Here is a 6887-nt window from a genome sequence, read left to right on the forward strand (position 1 = left end):
CTGCCTAGGGAAGAAAGCAATCAACAGTCCTACAACACTGTGACCCTTGTGAGCTACGACAATGACCAGCTTGGTAAGACAGTTCTAAAGGTATAATAGTGGCATTCATAGCTTTGTGGTAACGAACAGCTGTTTAATTGGAATTACAGCTCACTCAATAAGAGTAAAATTACACTTAGCACTGTAAACCTAGCCGAATAACCATGGCTATTGAGGTGATGGAATTTAGAGATGAATCTAAAGACCACTTTCCTAAATTACCTAAATTACTAACTGCATTGCTAATACTCTCCTTTATGCTCATAAATATATGCATCAGAGGAACATCTTTGCAGCTGATGAAGTCCATATGAGAAGCCACAACGGGTCAAAATTCAGAGAACAACCGACTATGACTAAGGTGTTCTCTGCCTCAATTGATTCATCTGCAACACAACTCCTATACCTAAGACCTAGGGGACATTACCAGAGAGGGAGCAGAAGGTTCATAAGAGCCAGAAAATCAGGAATGCAGTTGCAAGATTGTATCTTCTAACTCTGACAAGAAAGCTACACCCATCATTTCTCAACAATGGTGAAACCAGTTGAAATGCCAACATGAATTCTGTGAAATTTCATGTGACCTATGAAGTTTCTTTGCCCACAGATGAAGAGCCATAGGGGATTAATATATGCTGAGAGAAAGAGAGAGAGAATTAGCCTTCCTTCACCCAATACTAGTGGTCAACATTAAAACATATGTATCCAAGCAACATGAAACCGACTCTGTGGGTTGAATTTTTATATTTATTTTTGATATGTATGTAACAACAATAAAAAGAGGCTGTGAATTTGAGAAGAAGCAGGGAGGTGGGGAGGCTTGAGAAGGATTTAAGGAAGGAGAGAAAAGGGAGAAATGATGTAATCATATTTTGGTTATGAATAAAATGGGGGGAGGGCACTGGAGAGATGGCTTGGCAGGTAGACGACTGGCTTCTTTCTCTTCCAGAGGACCTGGGTTCAATTCCCAGCACCCATGTGGCAGCTCACAAGTGATTCTATCTCCAGTTCCAGTAGCTCTGACATCCTTACACAGCATCTAATCAGGCAAAACACCAATGCACGAGGAGTAAAAAATGAAAGAATTTTTTTAAACAATGAACTAAGAGGTCAGTAAAATGGATGGATTTGGAGGTCGGTGGATCTGGAAGACTGATATGATCAAAACACATTAAATGAAATCCTCAAAGAATTAACAAAAATATTATTAAAAAACAAAAAGAAAAACATTGAAATAAACTGGCACTTTTGCCAGCATTCACCTGTGAGGCACTTTGTATATTCAGCAAATTGTATTTTAGCACAGCTCTGGAGTGGGGATGGGGTCCTATATCAAAATCAATGTTAATAAATGGAGGAAGAAAAGCAAAATAGTTAACAAACCCACTAAATGCTTGAAAACTACAGTCTATTTTTTGTTTTGTTTTTTGCTTTTTTGAGGCAGGGTTTCTCTGTATAGCCCTGGCTGTCCTGGAACTCACTTTGTAGATCAGGCTGGCTTCGAACTCAGAAATCCACATGCCTCTGCCTCCCAAGTGCTGGGATCAAAGGCGTGCGCCACGACGCCCAGCGAAAACTACGGTTTTACACCATTCTCTTGTCTGGATTATTTTCTCTTTCCTGACTTTTCTTTTTCTTTTTAATTAGATATTTTCTTCATTTACATTTCAAATGCTATCCCCTTTCCTAGTTTCTTCTCCAAAAATCCCATATCCCCTTCTCCCTCCTCCTGCTCCCCAACCACCCACTCCCTCTTTTTGGTCTTGGCATTCCCCTAAACTGGGGCATAGAATCTTCATAGGACCAAGGGCCTCTCCTCCCATTGATGGCTGATTAGGCCATCCTCTGCTACATATACAGCTAGAGCCACAAGTTCCACCATGTGTTTTCTTTGATTGGTGGTTTAGTCCCAGGGAGCTCTGGGGGTACTGGTTAGTTCATATTGATGTTCCTCCTATGGGGCTGCAAACCCCTTCAGCTCCTTGAGTACTTTCTGTAGCTCCTTCACTGGGGACCCTGTGCTCGGTCCAGTAGATGACTGTGAGCATCCACTTCTGTATTTGCCAGGCACAGAAGACAGGCATATCAGGGTCCTGTCAGCAAAATTTTGCTGGCATATGCAATAGTGTCTGGGTTTGGTGGTTGTTTATGGGATGGATCCCCAGGTGGGGCAGTCTCTGGATGGTCCTTCCTTGTGTATCAGCTCTGAACTTTGTCTCTGTAACTCCTTCCATGGGTATTTTGTTCCCCCTTCTAAGGATTGAAGTATCCACACTTTGATCTTCCTTCTTCTTGAGTTTCATGTGTTTTGCAAATTGTATCTTGGGTATTCTGAGCTTCAGGATTAATATCCACTTATCAGTGATTGCATATCATGTGTGTTCTTTTGTGACTGGGTTACCTCACTCAGGATGATATCATCCAAATCCATTCATTTGCCTAAGAATTTCATAAATTCATTGTTTTTAATAGCTGAGTAGTAAGTACTCCATTGTGTAAATGTATCACATTTTCTGTATCCATTCCTCTGTTGAGGGGCATCTGGGTTCTTTCCCGTTCTGGCTATTATAAATAAGGCTGCTATAACAATAGTGGAGTATGTGTCCTTATTACAATTTGGAACATCTTCTGGGTATATGCCCAGGAGAGGTATTGCGGAATCCTCTGGTAGTACTATGTCCAATTTTCTGAGGAACTGCCAAACTGATTTCCAGAGTGGTTGTACCAGCTTGCAATCCCACCCTTTCCTGACTTTTAAAAAGTGGTTTAACTAAGGTTTATAACACCCAAATTTGTAAATAGCCTCTTTATAACCAATAATAGTTTATAATAAGTATACTCTTCCCCAGTTTATAGCTCAACTTTGGACTGTCCCTCTTTCCTGTAACAGTGAGTCTAACTCCTACTAACGGCCACAGGCGGGTTAAGTGGATAACCCACATCTGCTGGCTAGTCTGGGTTGGGAGCAAGTCCGGGCTTGGGTCTGCAGCTGACAGATTATGAAGGATCTTTGAAAAGAAGACGCCCCCAAGGAATCTGTTCCTTCAAAGCAATTTGCATGCAAAGATTTCTTAAAAAGTTTTAACGGCAATTCAGTGTTTAACACTGAAATGTGCAGATGCTCGCCGTCGGGAGGTTTACAGGAAGAAAAGCCTCTTCATTCTCCAGTTCCCTGGACTTTGCTTATCTGAACATCATACTAAGGTAAGATTTAAAATATTCCTTCTAATGTTATATTCCGTTGCACACACTGACTGTTTGTTCTAGCATGTGAATATTTTCATGATCAATTTTGTTATTTACAAAATAATTCTCTAGATTGATGTTCTTATAACAAACTATCTAGAGAGCAGAAGGTTTTTAATTAAAAAGTTTTGGTTTTCAACTCTCAGGCTATCAATCTCTGTAATCACACCCATTGTGAAGGAGGCTTTAGATTCTGTGTAGGCCTTAAGGGGCCTTCTTGACATCCATTTAAAGGAAAGAGATTATTAAATCAACTCCTTGGCAGGAAAGGTGTTATGTAACTAACACATCTTATTACTCCAAAATATAGAATATATTTTAAATTTATTCATAAGATTATTTTCCCTATCCAGTCTAAAATACTGCTCATGGACTGGAGAGATGGCTCAGTGGTAAGAGCACTGGCTGCTCTTCTAGAGGTCCTGAGTTCAAGTCCCAGCAACCATATGGTGGCTTATGACTATCTATGAAGAGATCTTCTGGCATGACTCCTACACTTAAAAAAAACAAAAACAAACAACAAATAAATAAACTTAAAAAAAACCAAAATTATAAAATACTGCTCATGAGGATATACCCTCATTTTCCCTCATCCATATAAGCTATTTACAACTAGTACACAATAAATTATTCATTTTCAAAGAGATAGTTTAGTAAATCTGTTGTTACATATTCCTAAGTATGTAATATTTTTCCAAAATGTTACATTTTGCACTTTGTATAAACCATCATTATTGTGAAAATGAGGTACAATCTTGGGTCAAGTTCTGTGGTTTGCACTAATCTCAGCCAAATGGCTAAGAATTGACTTAAAAGGAATGTTTGGAAGGGAGATGATTTATTAACCATGGAACAAACCCCACCTCTGCCATGATATTGGGATTAATGTCAACACTAATTTGTAAATATATACTTTAAATATAATTTAATATATAAATATGTAGTATATATATTTAATTTATATATATTTTAACTTGGTGTGAAAACAGAAATCACAACAGCCTCTGTTTAGTCTTGGTCTTTCTTCCCCACAGACATTAATAACTTCAAGCAATGCTGTTACTGCTAGTTTTTTCCTTTCTAATTTCATAGAAAATAACCATAAATTACATATTTTGTTTGGCCTCAGCATAACCTTTATGAGATTCATTTTTGTTGAGTGGCTGGCTGCTCATCTTCTTATTCTGCTGAGTAATATCGTATTAAACGAGTACACTACCATTTGTCTACTCATTCATGTGTTAATGGACATGTGGGTTATTTTTAGTTTAGGGCTACTGTGACTAAACTGTTATGAATATCTGTGTCTAATTCATTGTGTGGGCATATGTTTTTGTTTGCCTTGGTTAAATACAAACGAGGAAATTGCTCGGCCATATGACAACTAAGTGTGTTGATCTTTTAAATAAATTGATAAATTGTTTTCCAAAGCAGTGTTCTCTTTAGCCCTGTGGAGAAGGCCGGTTGCTACACACCCTTGCCAGCCCTTTGAAATGTTAGCCACTTTAATTGTGCTGTTCTTCTCTCTGTGGGCTTAATTCAAAATTCCCTACTCCTAGTGAAGCCAGCAGCCACGAGCGTGGCACTGGCGAGTTCTTCCTTCCCATGTGCTCTACATTCTCTTATTTGCTAAAAACAGACAAACAAAAGCAGACTCCTCTATTGAATTAAACATACTTTATTTTACTCGTGTGTGGTGTGTCTCTCTGTGTGTATGCCGTGTGTGGGTACCCGAGGAGACCAGGAAAGTGGATTAGATACCCAGGAACTGGAGTTTCAGGGCTGTGAAACCACTGACTTGGGTCCTAGGAGCCACACTCGGGTCCTCAGGAAGAGCAGCAGGCACTTTAAATGGCTGAGCTCTCTTCCTAGCCCCTGTCTTATCGAATTATAAAGACTCAGCATATACTCTTGTTACTTGAATGTATGGTGAATATTCACTTTTAAAATTGTTTTTGGAATAGATTTTTACATTTTAATGTGCAATTTTTAAGTCTTATTTCCTTTCTTCTTTCTTTCCCTCCTTCCTTCCTTCCTTTCTTCCTGGTAGTTGTACCTAAGAAGTCTTTGTCTTTTTCCTAACATCAGAGAGTCTGCTGTTTTCTTCTTGTTTTATAGTGCTTGCTTCTGTGTTTAATTCTATGATCACCTTGAAGTCAGCACATATCTAAGACTCATTTTTCTGTGGTCGTCCAGTTGCTCCACTCATTGAGAAGATTAAAATTCCCACACTGAATTGCTTCAGGTTATGCTGTATTTGGACTCTGCAGTCACATTGGTCCACAATTCCCTTCTGCTTACTATTCTAGGTTGACGATTGTAGTTTCATAGTGAGGTTTATAATAAATAGGCTATGCACATGCTCCTAGTTCTTCCTATACATGTTCATGGATCTGTAGGTTTTAGCTTTTCAAATAAAATCTGCTGGCATCTGGAGAGAACTGACATTCTAACATTTTGAGATTTAGAGGCCTGTTGTGTCGTATGGCAGTGATTTAATGCTCAGTGTACATGGCCGGCACGTGCTTTAGTAAATTTATCCCTAGTACACTTGCCACTTGGAAGGTTTCACTTAACCCCACTTCCCCCTGACATTTCTGAAACTGGACGGCCCCGGCGCCGCCCGGTAATCCTCCCATTTCACATCCAGAATAATGTGCACACCTAGGGGAGTTCATGGACAAACCTATAGTCATTTCTCCCCTCTGACAGTGTTGCCCTTTGCAAAATGTCTTTCTCTGATTATAAGCAAGATGCCTGAAAAGTACTAATATGCATATTTCAGTTGACAAACAGTATCAAGTCAGTACCTGATTTTGATGGATAATTTACTTAACCCTATCTCTCTATGAGGTTTACCATTTTATTTTCTTTTGCAGAAATTTAGGCATACACAAACTTCTAAATTCCCAGACTGGTGGAGTCAGGAATTTGGGGGTTGAATTTCAGTAAACTGACTCTAGCCTGCTTGCTTAACCACACTCTATAAAGGGAAAAGGAAAGGGGGCTATTACCAGAATGGTTCTTGAGAAGAAGAGAGAAAAATGGGAGATTAAATGTGGAGAGCAGTGGGGCACTTCTTCCCAGCAGGACAGGAAACTTGTTAACACCATGGCTGGAGTTCCTGTCAGTATCCTAACACCTATCCCTGTTTCCCCACGTCCTTTCTCCCAGCTTCCTTTTGGCACACAACTTTAGAACAGATCTCTAGAACCCATGGCATCCGTCTGACCCAGTAATGAAAGGCATGGGGCAAGGCTGGGCCGGAGTTGCTTCTCCAGAAGCTCGGGAGAGCGAGCATTTGGTAGGGAGACCCCGCTCTTGGGGCAAAACCCCTGCCACCTCGGGTGCACTCTGCTCTGTCTGGACAAGGCTCTCCAGCGGGGCACCCATTGCCAGGGCGCACGTCGCTCGCTTCTCTCTAGGAAGAGGTCGCAGCCAGCGCGGACAGCTCTTCCGCGGGAGCGCGCGGCGTGACACTGCCTGGAAGCCATGACCCCGGCTGGCCCACCCCGGGGCTAGGGCCCTGAGCGCGCGCTCCCGAGAGGCGGCGCCGGGGCGGGGCGCGCGGCCGGGGGCGCGCTCCTCCCCCTCGCGGGAGG

This window comes from Mus caroli, unplaced genomic scaffold, assembly GCF_978045245.1.
Source record: "Mus caroli unplaced genomic scaffold, Mus_caroli_1 scaffold_2, whole genome shotgun sequence".
Taxonomy (NCBI): domain Eukaryota; kingdom Metazoa; phylum Chordata; class Mammalia; order Rodentia; family Muridae; genus Mus; species Mus caroli.